This window comes from Balaenoptera physalus (genome assembly GCF_965194825.1).
Source record: "Balaenoptera physalus genome assembly, chromosome: 2".
Taxonomy (NCBI): Eukaryota; Metazoa; Chordata; class Mammalia; order Artiodactyla; family Balaenopteridae; genus Balaenoptera; species Balaenoptera physalus.
Window position 1 is genome coordinate 104,772,312 of NC_138883.1, and position 20,915 is coordinate 104,793,226.

At 41.0% G+C, this 20,915-nt stretch overlaps 1 protein-coding gene across 5 annotated transcripts in view; it reads left to right on the plus strand.

Moving 5' to 3' along the window:
- GCNT3 (glucosaminyl (N-acetyl) transferase 3, mucin type) overlaps positions 1-20,915 on the plus strand; it is a 106,529-nt gene that overhangs the window by 61,458 nt on the left and 24,156 nt on the right. For 2 of the 5 annotated variants that reach the window (XM_082447446.1, XM_082447445.1), the window contains exons 2-3: positions 19,121-19,257; positions 20,264-20,432. The gene's annotated coding sequence lies outside the window, so the exon portion shown is untranslated. Of the gene's footprint in view, positions 1-17,861; positions 19,258-20,263; positions 20,439-20,915 lie in introns of those variants that run through there. The other 3 variants (XM_082447447.1, XM_082447448.1, XM_082447449.1) reach the window with 2 other exon arrangements.

Sequence of the window (20,915 nt, forward strand, 5' to 3'; positions counted from 1 at the left end):
AAAGAACTAAAGCTGATTTGTGTAATAATGTGAGCTACTGGCTATATCTTGAGAGGAAGTTACCTTGCAAAGAATGAGTCAGTTGGGAGAAGGATTCTCTTCCTCCTTTGGGATTTATACTATATTGTCTCAGAACTATTATTTCTCCATGTTGTTCTGTGCTGGACTGCTGAGAGAGGAGAGTGGACTGTCTGAAAATTAAAACTGGGGAGTCTATTCTGAAGGGTTGGGGGTGATAATTGCCTTCACTGAATGTCCTGCTGAGCCACGAACCCCGTGAATCACACACACTCTGACTTGTGATTCCAGATTGAGACTCTGGAAAATGTATAGCAAGTGGAGGGCAGGGGACACTGGAGTAAAATCAATCCCTACAGATAGGGGGCCTGGTTATTTTGGACAGAAGGCAGAGGCAATATGAGGTGGGCGAGAGATCCAAATTAAGACTTGGGGAGTGCTTTGAGAGAATTTTAACTACTGACCGTAGTACTCTGCACGACTTTGGGTGACAAAAAGTAGGTCAGCCTGTTCCACGGTTTGCTGTGGGACAAAAAGACTACAGACTCAGAATGTCACAATACTCTGAGATTACTTCTAAGAACTGCATGGTGGGAAGAATGGAGAGGAGTGATCATATACTTGGGCAACCACCACAGACTGGTTTCTTACCACATCAAAGTGACAGAACTTATTTTATTGATGATTATGACCTAAGATCCCTTCTGAGTGTTGTCTTGTGTCTGCAGAGAAGATCACATGACATCAAGGCAAGACAAAGGGACTTTGTGATACACGTTAAGGAAGGGAAAAATGGATCCTGTAATTCTAACTTTGTAAACTTCATAAGGGCTCTTTGAAAAAGCAGTTAACGTGTATTTGAAAAAGATTCCAGTGTTAGCCAAGTACGTCATTAAGAATCAATTACGTTTCTAAAAGTTTATCTTGCTTTCTCTAGCCACTTACCACTCTGTGTTATTGTAGAGAGGCTGATTTCTTCAAAAAATAACAGAATGTATACTGTATTTATCTAGTATTAAGCATCAGAAATTAAAGGCAGAAACACATATCCTGAAGCTGTCAATAACTCTTTGTGGTACTGAGTCGGAAAACTGATCAAAATTTTAGGTAAAGTGAAGCTGGTAGTATAAGATTTTGTCCTTGCAATGTTAACAAATTCTCGTTTTTTTCATTTGACTGATGTGAATTAAATGCACACTGGACAAAAGAGGCTGAGCCAGGTCTTGCAGGAATATGTGAAATTGTTGGAGGTCAACAGGTCTTTCACACAAGACATATTAACCAGTGAACTTTAAAAAAATCATATTTCATTAATTCTAAGATGCACATTCATTCCCAGTTTGAGATCTCTTAACATCAACAGTGTCTGTTGATCCCTGTCGGCCTGGCTGCAATCCTGATAGAGTTGTCATTGCTTACATTTGCCTGCAAACATGGGCATCTCTATTCCAATGGTCCCTTCAACTGAGTTAGGTACATTGTTGGAATGAAATGAGTTGAAAAAATTTGCCATTTTAACCATTTTTAAGTGTACAGTTCAGTGGCATTAGGTACATTCCAATTGTGTAAAAATGATCACCATCTATCTCAGAACTTTTCATCATCCCAAACTGAAACTTTATCCATTAAACAATATACTCCCATTCTCTACTCCCTCCATCCTCTGGTAGCCACTGTTCTACTGTCCATCTCTGTGAATTTGACTATTCTAGGGACTTCATGTAAATGAAATCATATAATATTTGTTCTTTTCTGACTGGCTTATTTCACTTACCATAGCTCCTTAAGGTTCATCCTTGTTGTAGCATGTGTCGTCATTTCCTTCTTTTTAAGATCGAATAATATTACATCATAAGTATACCACATTTTTAAATTTTTATTGAAGTATAATTGACACATTATGTTAGTTTCAGGTATACAACATAATGATTCCATATTTGTATATGCGATCACCATAAGTCTAGTTAACGTCTGTCACCATACATAGCTTAAAAAAAATTTTTATGTGTGATGAAAACTTGTAAGGTTTACTCTTTCAGCAACTCTCAAATATGCAATACAAAGTTATTAACTGTAGTCATCATGCTGTACATTACATGACTTATTTAGTTCATATCTGGAAGTTTGTACCTTTTAACCTCCTTTATCCATTTTGCCCACTCTCCATCCCCAGCCTCTGGCAAACACCAATCTCTTCTCTGTATCTATGAGGTCAGTTTTTTGGCTTTTGGGGGGTGTTTTTTAGATTTTACATAAAAGTGAGATCATATGATACTTTCATATGGTATTTGTCTTCCTCTGTCTGACATTTCATTTAGCATAACGCTTTCAAGATCTATCCATGTTGTTGTAAATGGCAAGATTTCATTCCTTTTTATGGCTGAATAATATTCCAGATTTTCTTTATCCATTTGTCCATCGATGAACACTGAGGTGGTTTCCACGTCTTCACTATTTTTAAATAATGCTGAAAAAAACATGAGGGTGTAGGTATTTTTTGAGTGTTTTTGTTTCCTTTGGATAAATACCCAGAAGTGGAATTGCTAGATCATATGGTAGTTCTATTTTTAAGTTTTTTGAGTAACCTCAAAAACTGTTTTTCCATAGTGGCTGTAGCAGTTTACATTCCCACCAACCGTGCACAAGTGTTCCCTTTTTTTCCCACATCGTCGTTGAGAGAACAGCAAAACAGAAAACATAATAGAGGGTATATGTAGATTGTCTCTAAACTCTTCCAGGTTCTAAAATTCAAGCAAACCTTCTATTGACCAAATTTACTTTACCATGTAAAGTAGTCCATCCAGGATGGGCATTCCAGATAACGCAAAGCAATCTGTTTCTACTTAATATAAAAATCCTTGTCATGTAAGAGTTACATTAATAATGTGAATTTGTACAACATTGCTGCTTTTTTGTTTCTTATCCCATTGAATAAAATGTGTTGTGTTTATTATTTCCGAGCATAACTCAAAAGAATTGTTTTCTGCTGAATTAAAATATGTTACTTGTTAAAATATCTGTCTATAGCTGAAAAGATTCTAAGTTTTTTGAACTAGTAATCATCTAGAAACACAACAAACTCACTTTTAATTTTCAGTTTATACTCAAATTCCAACAGTTAAATTATTTTTTAATGATATATGGTAAACATTAATCACCAGTGTCTCCCTACAGAAATAATGTTGTCTTGTTTTCCTGATATGAAATTCAAACATTTATGTGAAATTATGGAGACAGTTTTCATTCTTAACTATCACTGACCAAGGCACAGCCTTTTTGATTAAAAAAGGAGAGCTTGCCTGAAATACTGCAATAATTTATTCATTTAATTGGCTGTACAACTACTCAGTCTTTTCCAGTCAATTTATTGTATTTTGTACAAATTTGCTTGATTCCTGGAATATTTTGCTTTATTTATGAAAACAAACAACAAAACAAAAAACAGCTAGTTCATTGTTTTGATGTACATATAAGCATTTTGAATTGGATGTTAATTAACTACTCCCCATCTTGCACCTCTTGCTTGTCCTAATATATCATTATTTTTTTAATTATTCTTTATCCTGATTATTTATTTTATTTTTTAACATCTTTATTGGAGTACAATTGCTTTACAATGGTGTGTTAGTTTCTGCTTTATAACAAAGTGAATCAGTTATACATATACATATGTTCCCATATCTCTTCCCTCTTGCGTCTCCCTCCCACCCTCCCTATCCCACCCCTCTAGGTGGTCACAAAGCACCCAGCTGATCTCCCTGTGCTATGCGGCTGCTTCCCACTAGCTATCTATTTTACATTTGGTAGTTTATATATGTCCATGCCACTCTCTCACTTCATCCCAGCTTACCCTTCCCCCTCCCTGTGTCCTCAAGTCCATTCTCTACATCTGCACCTTTATTCCTATCCTGCCCCTAGGTTCTTCATAACCTTTTTTTTCTTTAGATTCCATGTATATATGTTAGCACGAATGTATTTACCCTTGGAATATAGAACAAGCACTCAGTATGACTGAATCTCACTGAGCATTTTGTAATTGAACTGAGAGTTTTTTTAAATTCCCTGGAGTATGAGAAGTATGTTCATTAAGAGAGCCAAGTGCTCTGCGATTGTGTTATGAATTAAAATTTAAAAATTACCTTTATTTATTTTCACGTCACTAAAATGTGACATGAAAATAAATAAATAAATGACCAGAAAGCTTCGTGTCCAGCTTTATTTGTTGTGGCATTTGTTCTTCCTCAGTGGCTCATAAAAAAGCGATGCATCTTTTAATCAACGGTATCTTATTTGAAGAAAGGCGGTGATTAGGAAAAGATATGAAAGGGAGTTCCAAGCTTCCAAGTGAGACGTTTCCAGTTGTCACTTCCTTCTTGAGATGCCTGTGTGTCCTCCACCCTAGGTCTTAGGGGCTGCTTGGGTACAAGCAGCACAGGATGGGATCCCACCTGGTCTGAAGATTCACCTGGTCGACCAGACCTAGACAGTCCTTTTTATGTATTATTACTAGTCCAATCTGAAACATTTCACATGCATTCAAACTACAGTTGACCCTTGGGCAACACAGGGGTTAGAACTGCCGACCCCCGTGCAGTCAAAAATCCAAGTAAATATAACTTTACAGTCAGCCCGCCATATCTGCAGTTCCACGTCCATGGATTCAACCAACCACAGATCGTGGAGTACTATAGTATGTATTTACTGACAAAAAAAGTCCTTGTAGAAGCGGACCTGTGCAGTTCAAACCTGTGTTGTTCAAAGGTCAGCCAGATTACTTCAAACTCAGCGAGTTTTCCCTGAAATGAGTGAAGTATGGTTAAATGCCAGCCCTTCATACCTTTCAATTGCTGTGTAAGTGAGTTCAGTCTCACACACCAATAAATATTTACTGCCTCCTTGTTCATTTCTGGGATTCATACATAGCACTTGAGAAAGAGAAGGTAGATATGTAGATTTATTTAACCACTCTCCATTCTGGGCCAGACGTGCTATAGAGCGTTTTAAGAGGCAATTGCCTGTGGAAGGGTTGGCTTGGTAAGTTCACTTCAGTGGAGAAAAGGGCAGTCAAGGCAATGATTGGACTGAATGGATCACATTCTTTTTAATTGAAGTATAGCAGATTTACGATGTTTCCGGTGTACAGCAAAGTGATTCAGTTATATATATATATATATACACACACACATATACATATATATACACACACGCATTCCTTTTCAGATTCTTTTCCATTATAGGTGAATCAATCACTTATTAATTGAATTTGTTCACCAGTATAACCACATGATTTTATTTTCCATTCCATTCATTTCATTCCAGTCTGTTCCAACAACATTTGTTTGGCACAAATACTAGCCACGATCCTAGGTCCTGGGGATACATAATGAGTAAGATACAGTCTTTATCTGCAACAAGGTGGCAGGCCAAAGGAGTGAGGTAGTGGGGTGCAAGGCCAGAGATTAAATGACTCTCTATGCTGCATTGTGACAAGTGCTAAAAGAGGTTCAGGTTTTGAACTGGACAATCCAGTCTTAATTAGCTTTCTGCTTATAAAACAAAATGAAAAAAATTAAAAGAAACAAACATTAGGTCTCAGCCCACAAGCGACCTCTTTCACAAGTCCTCTCTGACCCACATACTTGTTTCCAAAGCACATTATCTGATCACCTAACTCACGGTCTGATACCTGACTGTGTTCTCTAGAAGTCTGTTACATCTTGAGATAAGCCCACATTTGGTCCACCAAGAACACCCTTGTATGCAATATTGAAATGATAAATGTTCTTTGTGAAAATTTCCTGAAGAGAATGTAGCACTTGCTTCCCTTGATGAATGTCTTTTTTCTGGAGAATTTACTCCTCATATTTAGGTTTCTAAAACTCTACCTTTGAACGTTTTAAAGTAGCAAAATTTATTTTTTTTAAATGAAAAACCTTTTAAAATGTGTTACTAACCTACAGACATGCGGTAGATTATCATAAATTGTCTTCTCACACTAGGAATATTTATTTGGGGGCCGGCAAATATTTATCTAGCATGACAGATATGTTAATTGATACATTTTGATACCTGCGGATGAGGGAATTGACAAAAATGAGGATGCAGAAAGAAAGGCATGGGTGTGGGAAAGCCTGCCATCTGTCCTGGGAGCCGTGAATGCTGCTTTCGGCAGTAGTGTCTTTGAGCAAGGTGGGTTAAGTATGAAGGAACCTGGTTGCTGAGCAAAGGTGTCTGGATTTTATTCTTTGAGCCCATTCCCTGAGCAAAGGGAAGTTCAAAGTTGTTTTTGGCAGGGGAGCTGCACAGGCAGAGCTGTGTTTCAGGGTGATAATCTGAAAACAGGAGAGGCTAGACTCGGGCAGGGGAATAATCTAAGAGGCTGCAGCTACAGAGCTTAAAGGCAAGAAAGGAGGGTGGTGAGGATGGAGAGCTAATCAAAGAAGAATCCGAGGGCCTTGGCAATCTGCTGCCAGACCGTTGTGCTCACTGCTCTGTATATGCTTGGTGCCCGGGAGTCATTGCTCCATCCGTAAATGTCTTACTGAATGAGCGAGTTCCTGTAGATGGGAGGGAAAGAAGAGGAAGCTGAGGCGTCATTGCCAAGTCTGGCCTGGGTACCTGGGTAGAGGGTAGAGTCGGCCAAGATTGGGAACAATGGGGCTGGAGCAGGAACAGGGAGAAGGAGATGTGTCCCAGCTGGGTCAGTGGAAGGGCCGTCAGCCTCTGTCTTTTCCCAGCTGTACTTCCTGTGACTATGCTTCTGCCCTGCTGCCAACTTCTCCCAGTGATATCGGCACATCTTTTTGGTTGTTGCTTTTTTTGGGGGTTGGATAGTCTTGTTTTTAAGAAACTTCCAGGCGTTTGCATGCTCCCTGGAAAAATCCCATAGTCTTTGGACAGCAACTGTAGTAAGATATTAATAAGACAAAAGGCTCAGTAACTGGGAAGGGGTGTGCTGTTGAACTGAATTTTTCTGATGTCCTTCAGGTAAATTAGAAACCTTTTTAACATACTCAGGTGAAATATTCGTAAAAAGAAGTCTACTTTCCTTTGAAGGCAGATGGTTGACTATTACCATTAAGAAAGGTTATTTAGAACTTGGAAATAAGAAAAAGAGGGGGGCAGCATATCTTTGCACAAAGGTATTCTTTTTTTTTTTTTTAAAGATTTATTTTATTGATTGATTGCTACGTTGGCTCTTCGTTTCTGCGCGAGGGCTTTCTCTAGTTGCAGCAAGCGGGGGCCCCTCTTCATCGCGGTGCGCGGGCCTCTCACTGTCGCGGCCTCTCTTGTTGCGGAGCACAGGCTCCACACGCACAGGCTCAGTAGTTGTGGCTCACGGGTCCAGTTGCTCCGCGGCATGTGGGATCTTCCCAGACCAGGGCGCGAACCCGTGTCCCCTGCATTAGCAGGCAGATTCTCAACCACTGCGCCACCAGGGAAGCCCAAGGTATTCTTTTTTTTTGGCCGTGCTGCACGGCATGCGGGATCTTAGTTCCCTGACCAGGGATCGAACCCGTGGACCGTGCGGTGGAAGCACAGAGTCCTAACCAGTGGCCTGCCAGGGAAGTCCCACACAAGGGCATTCTTTAACAAGCTTACCCGCGGGTTCGTTAATTATCTGGGGCAGTACTTCTCACCTTCACACTACTGACCTTTCGGGCAGGATACTTCTTTGTGTGGGGCTTGTCCTGTGTGCTGTGGGATGTTCAGCAGCAGCAATGGCCTCTACTTACTAGATGCCGTCCCTCTCCCCACTCCTCGCTGAGTTGTGGCCAAAAGTGTCTCCAGATAATGCCAAATGTCCCCTGGGAGGCAAAGTTGCCCCTGTTTGAGAACCACAGATTTAGAAGAATGAACATTTGTTATTTGCTATTGAACATTTGCTATTTGCTGTTAAGGGCTCAGACTCAGTCAAGTTACTTCTCAATTTGCAGATCTTATTCTATTGAGAAGCAAATAATTTTTCCCCAGTAGAGGGAGATTCCAAACGTTATGGTTTTGTATTATCTTGTAGGGCATTAACCGGTAGGACATCTACACTAGAAACTTGACTCTAACCTTCCTTTATAAGTGCGTACAAATAGCCAGTTTCTCAAAATGCTCTTGGAACCAGATTTACCATCTTATTGCGTCCATTAAGTAGTGAGCTGAGCATTTGATGCACGTTCAATGCATATTTGGGGAGAGTGTTTTTTTTTAACTTTAGGGAAAATTTATGCTTTAGCATGGTTAATTTTCCTGGCAGTCCTGTGACCTGGGGTTGCCACTGTGAACTTTGGGTCAGAAGGCTCCTAGCTTTCAGATTTGGTTCCCAAGCCTTCTCAAATCTCTCTCTCTGGTGCTTTTACGTTCTTGCTGTCCCTCAGAGCCCTCTCCTCTTGCTATCCACATCGCCACCCACCTGGTTGGACCCTCGTCATACCCACTTGACCACTGTAATATCTGCTCCACAGACTTCCTCACTGCCAGTCTTTTGCTCTTTCCTTCCATCCCTGGTAAGATCCACCTCCAAATAAGGATTTTTGAACTGTGGCTCTGACATGATGTTTGTAGGACAAAGACACCAGGCAGCAGGAACACAGAATTTCTTTTTTTTAATTTTACTGAAGTATACTTGATTGACAATATTGTGTCAATTTCTGGTATACAGCAAAGTGACTCCGTTATACATATATATTCTTTTTCATATTCTTTACCATTATGGTTTGTCATAGGATGTTGAATATAGTTCCCTGTGCTATGCAGTGGACCTTGTTTATCCATCCTAAATACAATAGTTTGCATCTGCTAATCCCAAACTCCCAATCCTTCCCTCCCCCACCCCCTTCCCCTTCTTCCCCCTTGGCAACCACAGTCTGTTCTTTATGTCCGTGAGTCTGTTTTTGTTTCACAGATATGTTGATTTGTATTGTATTTTAGATTCCACATATATGTGATGTCATATGGTATTTGTCTTTCTCTTTCTGACTGATTTCACTTAGTAGGATAATCTCCAAGTCCATCCATGTTGCTGCAAATAGGCTTATTTCATTCTTTTTGATTGCTGAGTAATATTCCATTGTGTATATGTACTACATCTTTATCAATTCACCTGTCCATGGACATTTAGGTTGTGTTTCCATGTCTTGGATATTGTAGATAGTGCTGCTATGAAAAAGCTGGTCTTTCAGATTCAGGGTTAGGGGTTAGGGTTAAGGTTCCCACACAGTGAGGAAACAGAGACCCAGTTAAAGTCACACAGGGAGGGAGGGGAATCATTTTGAAGAGGTTAGTAATCAGGTTGAATGTGCTGGGACAGTCGCTGGAAACTGGCTTTGTGCATAAATCCCAGCTATTACCTGTTCCCCCGTCACTTCCATTGCAAAGTACAGGGCAGAAAATATTTCCATTAATGGACATGGAGAAGGGAGTGCCAATTAATCCAAGCTTTTCTGGCTTCACTCAGCACCTGCCAGAGCTGTCCTGACCCGTTTCCTTTGGCTTTAGTATCTTGCCCACTTTTATCCCAAAAAGGGCTGGCTTCCTTCTTCTGCCACTCATTGGATCATGTGGCTGGTTTTTCCTGATACTCCCATAATTAATTCTGTGGGTTTTATTCCCACTGTCTGTTTCTGCTTTCTTCTGGCCCTCTGGCCTCCCAGTGCTACTTCTCTTTTCCTTCACGAATACTACCTTCTAATCTCTCCTTTTTGTGGTTCTCCCACAGGGAACCTGTAAGTGAGTTAGTCCCTTAAACTTTTCCCCTACAACTATAATTGAGTCAGCTTTGTGTTAGATGCTGTTTATCTTTGCACGATTGCCTAGATCACAGTACACATCATATCCACTTTCTTGCAACTGAGGTGATGATTAGAGCCCACAAGAATATCTTATCTAAATAACACCTGAGTTATCTGGGATCTGCCACTCAGGATGTAGCCAAGATTAGATGGTCCCTAATAGAGGTAATAAAGTCCCATGTGTAATACCAACTAAGATTTAGTTTGTTTGCTTTCTCTTTCTTTAGCCAGGTTCTGATTTCCCCTCCCAAATCGCCAGCATTGTGTGGTTTTTCAAAATCACTGACTGGTGTTGACATAATCAAACTTGAATGCATTTTTGGAACTTAGTGACACCTCCCCTTCAAGCCAGCACTGTGTCCTTAGGTCCCCATGCCCTCTCCTCCCTCCATTCTTTGGTGTTGGGCTTTTTCCTGAAGTGCCAAGCCAAAAGGTTCATAGCTTTTTTTCAAAGCATAGCTGTTTGGTCCTAGCATAATCATTACCTTGACTATTTCATTCCATACATCAAAATATATTCCAGATGGATCCAAAGTTTAAATGTAAAAAATCGCAGAACATTTTTTAAAAGAAAGTGTGAGTGAATATTTGTATGACCCTGGAGTGGAATTGGGCTTTCTAAGGATTATATGAATTTCAGAAGCCAAAGGGAAAAGATAGATAAATTTAACTACATAAAATATCCGCAAACTTCTACGTATCAAATGTTGCACCTTGGAAAGAACTCCATAAAACATAGTCAAAGTCAAACAACACACTGGGATGAAATACCTCCAAAACCAGAACAAAGGATAATTAACTGATAAATTCAAAGAGCTCTCACAACTGAATAAGAAAAACTAACAATCCAATAGAAAAATGGGTAGAAAAAAATCAACAGGAAAGAAATTTAAAAAGAAATGTAGGGAATTCCCTGGTGGTCCAGTGGTTAGGACTTAACGCTTTCACTGCTGGGGCCTGGGTTCAATCCCTGGTTGGGGAACTAAGACCCTGCAAGCCACAAGGCATGGCCAAAAAAAAGAAAAAGAAATGCCAATGGCCAAAAACATGAAAAGAAGCCCAAGCTTACTAATAATCAAAGAAAAGTAGATGAAAATCATAGTAGGCTATCATTTGTTATCTATTGATTGTGGAAAAGACAAAAAATGAAAGATAATACCAGGTGATGATGAGGGGAAACAGGTAATTTTATGGTTAAAGTGGGTAAAACCTTTTGGGTAGTGCCAATTAAACAATTTTAAATCTGCATAATCTTTGACCTAGAAATTATTCTTCTAATAAATTATTAGAAGTTATTTTTATAGAATAAATTATTCTATAAAAATAACAAATGTACAAAACTATAATTTTTAATGCAGCAATTTTTATAATTGAAAATGCGGTGGAAATAACTTCATTTACATGGATAAAAATACTGACGTTGAATGACTTTCAATGTGTATTGTAAAGAGAAAAAGCAAGATTCAAAAGGGCAGGTAAAACAGAATCCATTTTTTTGCATCATCATTGGAATAATATATTTTGACTGCTGTTGATATGCATTCTTCTAGAAGATTCCTACAAAGATACCATGAGTCAATAATTAGGTTGCTGGATTAATAGCTCTTAATAGGTTCAGTGATCCTCCGTCCCTTCAGAGAGGGTCAGCATTCAGCCACTCAATCACCTGCTCACTCACTAACTGCACAAACATTCGTTGTGCACCTGAGGCAGTGAGTGAGGTTAAGTAAACTGACTCTGAAATGCGATTGCCTAAGTGTGAACCCATCACATGGCGCTCTTCTCGGGCAGGTTAATTTCTTCCCTTACACATGATCCACCCTACCTTCCATCGTGGGTGGAGAAACTGAGGCCCAGTGAAGGTACAGGCTGCATCCTAGGTGGCTTCCCAGTTAGGGAGAGGCCGAGGCTGAACTAGAACCGTCCCAGGAGAGGCAACCTGGCTAGGAATTGTATTCCTAGTGTGGGCAGCTGGCGAGCAGAGGGGATAAGGGGGTGGGAGCCGGGCCAGACATCAGGGTACAAATTCTGGCCCTGCCACCTACCAGTTGTGTAGTCTTGGGTAAGTTACTCAGTGTCTCTGTGCCTTACAGGATTTGTTGTGAGAATTAAATGTAAAGTGCTTAAGACGGTGCCCGGCACACAATATGTCTCAGTCTATGCTGATGATTATTATTTGCAAGGTACTAGGGATTAAAAGGTGGACCAGAAAGCACAGTCCTTGTAACTGAAGGAATTTATGACACAGTGGAGAATAGAGTGTGGGAAATACTATGATGAGGTAATGTTTCAGGATGTTAAGAGAGCAAGGAAGGGGGGCCTCCAACCCAGGCTTGGAGGGTCAGGGGAGGCTGCCCAGGGGAAGCCACAGCCAAGCTGAGACCTAGAGGAGGCAGAGGTGGTCATTCCCTCTGGGTGGACAGAACAGCTGGGGTCAAAGTCCAGAGCTGAGATTGAGCCTTGTTATTTCCAGGAACTGAAAGTAAAGCAGGAGAAATCCCTGAGCCACAGGTATCATGATTTTGAGGATAAGGTGACTAAGGTGGACCTTCAGCCTGGCTGTTTCCTCTACCCCTGCTATTTGCCTGACTGATCTCTTTACCCATCAAGTATTAGCCTAAATGCCACCTCCTCCAGGATGTCTTCCAGGGATCCCACTTTCCCACAGAGCTTTATGTCTACTTGGTACGAGTACCCTTGGTACTTTCCAAACTTTATTGTCCCTGCTTGTTGATTGCTCTTCCTACCAAACTAGGAGCTCCTCCATGGTGATATTTGCATGGCACTTGTTTACCAATGCATACCTGTTAGTAGGGATGAGATAACAGAGGCCAGGAGAGGGTCCAGGAGCTTCCCAAGGATAAAGGGAGATAGAATTTTCACTCGAGTTCTTGAATTCCACAACTGTTACACCATGGACTCACGTCCACTACCAACTATGGGAAGCAGGTACATACCCAGGCCGGATGTGGGTTGCAGCCGAGCTTTGCTGGTCAGGGCAAAGACCAAGCTTGTTACACAGTATTTTGTAATAACCTATAAGGGAAAAGAGTCTGAAAAGGAATATACATATATGTACACATACATGCATCTATATATAAAACGGAATCACTGTGCTGTACACCTGAAATTAACACTACATTGTAAATCAACTATACTTCAATTTAAAAAAAAAAGTAAAAAGAAAAAAAGACAAAGCCCATCTCTGATGAGCTGGAACTACAGTATTTGAGGACTTGAGAGGTACTGAGGACCAAGTTCAGTCTGTTTGGCCTCTCAGTTGCTCAGGAATCCACTCTGCCTTCCTGACTGGTAGGTGTGGGTTGGAGAGAAGTCATAGACGCCACTGGTTCCTACAGGCCTGCACTCCCCCTCCTCACCTTTCCATCTGCTCCCCACCCAAGAAGGTAGACTCTCTCTGCCTGGGGCCCAGCATGTTGTCTCAATGGTCTATGCCTGAGAGATGGCAATGACCATAACCACACACGTGAAACCTTCTAGGGGTCCAGAGTGTACACAGCTGGTAGGACCTTATGGGTAGGACAGCCTAGAGAGGGCCCTACCCTAGAAATACTTTCTTCATGTGCTATCCAAAAGGATGGCATGAAGAGCCGGTAGTTTCCTTATTTCTATTTGGTTTTTTGAGACCAAGAAAATAGAACTAAGATGCATTGTGTGTTGTTTTGTCATTTAATACATTTTTATATTTTCATATCAGTTGGCATGGTGGTCATTTTCCTTTAAAAGATCATATGAGTAAGTGAAGTGGCATTTTGTGAGTGTTAGGTGGTGCAAGTATTTCAATTATCTTGTTTAAATTGCTCTCATTATAGAAACTTCCAATTTTACATTCATTAAAAAGGTACTTCTTTTAGTATCCAGTTAGACATAAATACATGCACACACATACATATACACATGCACACGATCCTACTTTCCCACCCAAAATAAAGACTAGATCTGTTCACATAGACCTGCAAAGAGGTAAAATCATGGTTGACTTCTGCAATCAAAGACAGCCTGATTTTTTTTTATTGAAGAATAGTTGATTTACAATGTTACGTTAGTTTCTGGTATACAGCAGTGATTCAGTATATAGATATATATACACATATATATGTATATATATTTATATACTCTTTCATTTTTAAAATTATGGTTTATTATAGGATACAGAATATAGTTCCCTTTGCTATACAGTAGGACCTTGTTGTTTATCTATTTTATATATAGTTGTTTGTATCTGCTAATCCCAAACTCCTAATTTATCTCTCCCCCACCCCGTTTGCCTTTTGGTAACCATAAGTTTGTTTTCTATGTCTGTGAGTCTGTTTCTGTTTTGTAAAGAAGTTCACTTGTACCATATTGCAGATTCCACATATAAGTGATATCATATAGTATTTGTCTTTCTCTTTCTGACTGACTTCACTTAGTATGATAATCTCTAGGTCCATCCATGTTGCTGCGAATGGCATTATTTCATCCTTTCTTTATGGCTGAGTAGTATTCCATTGTATAAATATATACCACATCTTTTTTATCCATTCCTCTGTTAACGGACATTTAGGTTGCTTCCATGTCTTGGCTATTGTAAATAGTGGAAGGCATTATTTTGTTTTGCTTCCTAAGATGATTCTAAAATAGCTTTTTTTAAAAATTAAAAAATATATAATACCTGTGCATTCTAGATAAATTAGAAAACTGATGAGACAAAAAGAAGGAAACGGAAAGCCAGTAGCAATCACACAACCCAGAATACCGTGGTTAATATTTTAGTGCATTCCTTTCCAGACTTTTTCCTGAAATCTGTTTTTAAATAAGACACAACAGTGGTGGTGGTGGTATGGGGATGGGAGAAGTGGTGGTAGAGAGAATGGGAATTACAGCTCCTGTTCTGTACTCTGCAGGCTTCAGACTAACTTCTTTTTACTTCCCTGAAACCTATGCCTTTTTCATACCTGTGTTTCTAAATGTCCCTGAATTAGGAAACAGCTTCTGTATGGGTTAAGAATTTGTGACTCATGTAAGAGATCTGAAAAAGTAGTGGCTGTATAAGGCAGAAATTTGTTTCTTTCTCATATAAATGAAACCCAGAAGTAGGCAGTCTAGAACTGGTGAAGTGGCTCTATGGTATGACTGCCTTTCAGCTCATGACTTCCTTTCTCCTTGTTGCCTCCAGGTCCTAGATAGCTGCTGGAGCTCCAACCATTACATCTGCATTCATGATAATAAAAGAAGGAAGGGAAGAAGGGCTTAGCCTCTCCCTTTTAAGGAGCTTTCCCAGAAGTCACCTTTTACAATTACTTTCAATTGTAATTTTATTTATGATTTCTTCATAGTCAAATCTATTTCTTTTTTGTTTATAATTTTCAGATTTTGGTGTAATAGTAAAAATATCTTCCCAACCTAGGTATCATTAAAGTATTCTGTATATTTTCTGGAATTTTAGAACTGATTTTTCTTTTTAGTTTTAATCTGAAATATATTTATGTTTATAGCATGGGGTAGAGATGTAACATTCTTTTTCCAAATGGCTGCCGTAAAGGGACATTTTCTTTAACCCACAATATCTGTTCCTCTTGTAGCCGTTAGCCAAGATCCCTTCCCTAGACAGTGCGAGAGGCACCCAGACAAATTCTTAATCTTTTTTTTTTCTAGATTTCATTCAGACCTACACTAATTTGTTCGCACTTGTATTGCTAACCATTCCCTTTTTAGTTTTAACCTCTGGACCTCCATTGTATCCAACACATATTTTTTTTCCACTCATACATGGCATTATAATCCATTTTCAAACATTTCTCCCACACAGGACTGTCAGCACCTTGAGAGTAGGGACTGTCTTAATCCACTTGGTATCTCTAACGTTGAAAATTTAGCAGCTTCCTCAATCAGTGGTAAACGGACTGAACGAATGAAAGAGTGTCATGTTACATGCCATTTGTTACTAGTTCCCTTTAAAAGGTTACTTTCTCATACTCGGTAGGAGGTACCTTAATCTCCTAGTTAAATCTCATTTTGGAGAGGTTACTTCTGAGGAAGTTTCCTAAACAGAATTAATCCCATTAATGCTGTTTGGATTTCAATTGGTTTCAATTCTGTGGCATTGTATTTTTGTGGACAATTGGAGGGCACCTCCATACATCAATTCCAGTAACTATTAGTAAGCCAGGGTTTCAAGACTCCAGTACTTAGAGGACCTCTCAGGGACGCCGGGGAAGCTGTTCATTCAGGAAACATTCTTGGTGCATCTGTCACTTGGAAGTTCTCATGCTAGCTGTTCTAAGGAGGCAGAGCTGAGTTAGAAATGGTCTCTGCCCTTGGGATCAGGACACCACAATGAGGATGAGTGAGTTTTGATGAGTTCATGGGGCGGGGGTGGCATAGAAAAAGCCTAGCCGGGGCTGCCCCCTCGGTCTGCGGTGCTGAGAAGCAGGAACCCTGGCCTTGGTAGAAATCAGAGCATCACCCAAAGGTGGGGCATGGGGAGTAAGGAAAGGTGGCCTCCTTTATAATTTAGCAAATGATTCGCCTTGGAAACGTGAGGAGCAGGGAGGAACAAGTTGGATTATTTCACCCAAGGAGATTATTTTCTTCTCTACTCTCAGAAGTTTCCTCTGCATTCAGCGAATAAGTACTTACTGAGTTCTGTGGGCTGGTTTTTTTTTTTTTTTTTTCCCTTTTCTTTCTTGAATCTCTTTTTGCCTTCACTCTAAGTGGAGTGTGTCCAGGGGGAGGGAGAGCTTTGGGTGCGTAGAGGGAGTGGAGCTCTGGGTGGGACTGGAGAGTGCCCCCAGCCAGCCAGCCAGCCAGCAAATCTCAGCTGACCCTGAGCTGTGTCCTACATCCCTGATTGGAGACAAAAATGATCATACTGAGTCTTTGAACCACTTCTCTGTGGCTAGAGATCATGGCCCATCTTCTCCAAGAGCCTACTGATACAGAACATTGAATAAGGTTAGGGCTCAAAGTACCCACACCCCATCTTCTTCAGTACCTTTAGTCTCTTTCAGACTCCAGCTGCACCCATCTGGTAACACATTAACTTGGCTTGCTTATCTCTTTCGATTTCCTGCCTCTCTGAGTCACGGCCTCTTGTCCTTATAGCCAGTCAGTGGGGCTCCCCTTGCTCTCCGTGACCACATGCAACCTTTCTCTTCTGCGCAGCCTTAGAATTCTGCCAACACCTACTGTGCTGGGTGCTGAGAGAGAACGAATATGATGTCCAGGAGCTTGTAGTCTAATGAGAGGACAAAACTGACACATACTAGAGATAAACACCACCGTGATGAAAGAAGTAAAAGGGTGCATTTGCCAGTTTGTAAACTCAGCTTAAAATGGTTGGATCCCTGCTGCCTGGGCCTTCCTCTGACCCTCTTGTTGGGACTGCAGGGTCCCCTGTACCTCCATCGAAGTTAACACCAAACTCCACTGGATTCTTCCAGATCCACCCTGCTGAGCCTGGCTTAGTCTCCCCATTATTGGAACGCTTAGACCATTTCACCGACATACAGGGATTTACAGTTCAAAATAGCAGAAGGAGGCAAAACTATCCGCCCAATAATCAGACTAAACTCATGATTAGGAGAAAAGGATTGAGGAGTCTGAGCGGGAAAAGTCTGCTATTTCAGAAACGACACCATAGCAGTAGTCATTGTGGGAACTCAGGACTGTGTTAGGCTTATACTTATTATCGGGTTTAATGTTGCTTTTATTCTCAGTAGTTGAGGGAGCTGAGTGCCTTCATCATTTTCAGTGCTTGGGACTTGTGAGTATCTTCATGTAATCCTGGACCCTTGGACACATTTGCCCCCAGGCTCACCTGGCTCTGTTGGGCCTCAGCAGGGCTAAAAGAAACCCTCATGGAGGGATGCATTCCTTAGGTCTGGGCTCCTAGACCTTGAAACTTGCCTGGTCCCCAGGCACTCTGGGTCTGGGCTCTTCCTCCCTCTTACCAGTGCCCCACCTTCTCTTTAAGGCCAGCATGGAGTTAAGGTGTGGAATCTGCTGCTTTGTGATCTCTTCGGGTTGCCTGGCTCCTGATCTTCCTGTGCCTCTCTCCAGCTATTCTGTTTCTTCTCTTGAACTTCCCTGGGGTCAGCTGCAGCTCACCTCTCCCCTCTGCAGTGCTAACACTGACCACTTAAACTGAGCCTCTTTCCAGAGCACAGAGAAGGGGACAATTCCAGGTCTCTTCCCTGATCTACCCACATCACCAGCATCAATACTTTTCCTTGATCCAGAGTTAAAGAACACTATTTGTACCCTCCTTGAGCTATTCTGTGAGCAAAATAGGCCTCTGTGGGCTGGCACTGCAGACTACTTAACAGTAACCTTCACCCAGGGCCTGCATATGCCAGGTTTTAAGTCAAGTCTCCCATATGTGTTATCTTGTTTAATCTTCACAGCAATCCTATAAAATAGCTATTAGTATTAGCCCCAGTTATACCAAGGAAATCACTGAAGCACAGAGGGATTACAGAATTTGCCCATGGTCACACAGCTAGAAAGTAGCAGGGTCAGGATTCAGACCTAGCTCTCTCCTGCCAAAGCCCAGGTGTGTCCATAACTACTAGCCCCTTGGTGTTACTCATACGTAGATTATCTTAACAAAATATATCCACAATTTGTTAATGTTACATTAGCATATATTTAGCAAATAAAAGTGGATACCTGTTTTGGTTACCTTAAAAATCAAATATTTAAAGTATTTTATCTCTATTGAGAGATTCTTTGATTTTTTTTTTTATGGGAAAGAAGGTGGGACTTTGAGGTGGCCATCAAAGAGAAGTAAGATATAAACAAATTGGAAAGATTTTGCTAGATTCTGATACTGGAGCAAGAGTTTATCCTTTAATCGTTTTTGCCTCGGAGTGATCAAAGCTGACAGAAGACAGGGCCGATGGAGCGGGGCCAATGAAAGAGCGGGCGCACATGACTCCATGTGGCTCCGTGCCATTGGTCTGTCTTCATCTACAGTCAGAAACAGGCAGAGGAGGTCCAACAAAAGCAAAGACCTAAATTCCCTGTGCTTTACTGGGGGCTGCATAAACAGTTCTTGCAGGAGGAAGGCAACACTAACTCATCTTCGTTATTAAGCTGTTGTCTTCGTATGAAGCCCGCCCTCCTGGACTCAGCTTTGTGATGCTGGATGAGGGAAGTCTGCAAATCACGTTTGTGCTTTGCCAGCTGCCCCCTATTAGGCTCTGCCAATAGGGGGCGTTGGAGGACGACAGACTGGAGGCGGGACTTCCTGTTCGCTTCAAACGTATTTCCTGCTTCTGTGAGCGTCACCATGTCAACGCCCTTTTCCTTCGCAGTGGTGGTTCCTTTATGTAGCTGCACTGAATCTAGTTTACAGTAACGGAGCACAGAGACCCCAGGCTCCTCAGGAGAGGTCTGGATCTCAGCCTAGGAGGCCCTCCTCTGAGCTCAGAGACCCCGGCACCAACCAGAGGTATGAGTTTCCACTTGTTGGCATCCCTCTTACCAAATTCTCAATAATCCCCCAATATTTGCCTCCTTCCTCCAGCCTAGGGGTGGTAGCTACTTCCAGCAATGGTTACTTCCTTCATAATTTAGCATCATCTACCCCTCCCCCTGCTTTCCATTATCTACTTAACTTGATACCTGGTTAAGTTCTTTATGTGAACTTATTAAATTTGTTATTTCAAATATTTGGCCAGGAATGCTGCATATTTGGAGGGGTGCTTTGGGGGTGATGGGGAGGCAAACAGTGGCAAACAATGTCAGCAGTTTTGAAGAAGTCACTTTTCACACTGTATTGCCAAAACCACCCATGGGGCTCTCACTGAAGTCCAACCACCCTTAGTGTTAGCCTTGTTCAGACTGCCAGGGAACCCTAGACTCACAGACATTAGTGACGGAGATCTACAATCTGGAGCCCCGAGGATATTTCTCCAACCTACAAATTATTAACAGTCATGGAAAGACAGGCAAATGAATTTTTTTTTGAGCAGTTGCCGTGGAAGAGCAAACTCTGGTTTTCACTGACTTTTCCTTTAAAGTAAAACAACAAAAGAAATAATCCTTGAAGGTCATTTTTATTGCTTCACTCTTCAGTGAAATTCAGGGAGTATTCAGGGAACATAAGAGAAGTGATATTTGAACTCCAGGCCAAAAGAGGATAGGGGCATACCTGTGTGTTTCTACGGTTCCTTGTTAAGGGGGAAAAAAGCTTTCAAGTTCTTGTCTGAGTATTGACAAGTTTTTATGAACGGTTTTGTGGCAGGAGAGCATGAGTACAAACTGGGCTGTTCTGGATCAAATAGCTGCTTGCCTTCTCAGACATTGCCAGCATTTTTTTCCTGCTTGCTCACCTTCCTGGATGACTTGTTCTTGAGAGTATGCTCCTGAATGATATATCTGAGCTGGCTCTCTTATCTGAGAGCAAGAAGCCAGAAGGTGAGTGACAGAGCCACCTGCTGTTCTTTACTTTGCAGAGATTAAGGAGCCTGACACAGTTTCTTGGACGTCCTATGAATGTTAGAAAATATATTTTGGAGAGGCTGAAAGAAGAAGAGACATGGTGTTCACATTTGCTTCCATGGAACCCAACCGATCTTCCCTTGGGAAAAAGATCTTCCCTAAATAGGAAAGAAGCTATTAAAGGTGAGAGTTTGCTTTACTTTTCATTTTTTCTTCCTCTTAGATTCCCATAAGGTATTACTAAAGAGGATACAGTCTTATGCTTTGAACAAGATTGCGATAAGGGAAAAGAATTATTGCTGGAAGGATATGTCACATTTTGTTCCTCTTTTTCTCCTTTTGGGGATTTTTTTTTCCCCCTATACTATCTGGTTTTCTTTGTTGGTACTAAGTACCCTTAGTGATTCAGATATACATACTTTTTCATATTCTTTTCCATTATGGTTTATCACAGGATATTGAATATAGTTCCCTGTGCTATATAGTAGGACTTTGTTGTTTATCTGCTTTTTACATAGTAGTTTCTAAGTACTCTGTTTAAAAGGTATTTAAACCTTTTACCCTATTTAAAAGGTAGCTGTGGTTTGGAGGAACAAGTATTAGGCTTACAGACACACACGCCACACACAAAAAAAAAAATTGGGGGGAAGAGGGAGTATGGAAGAG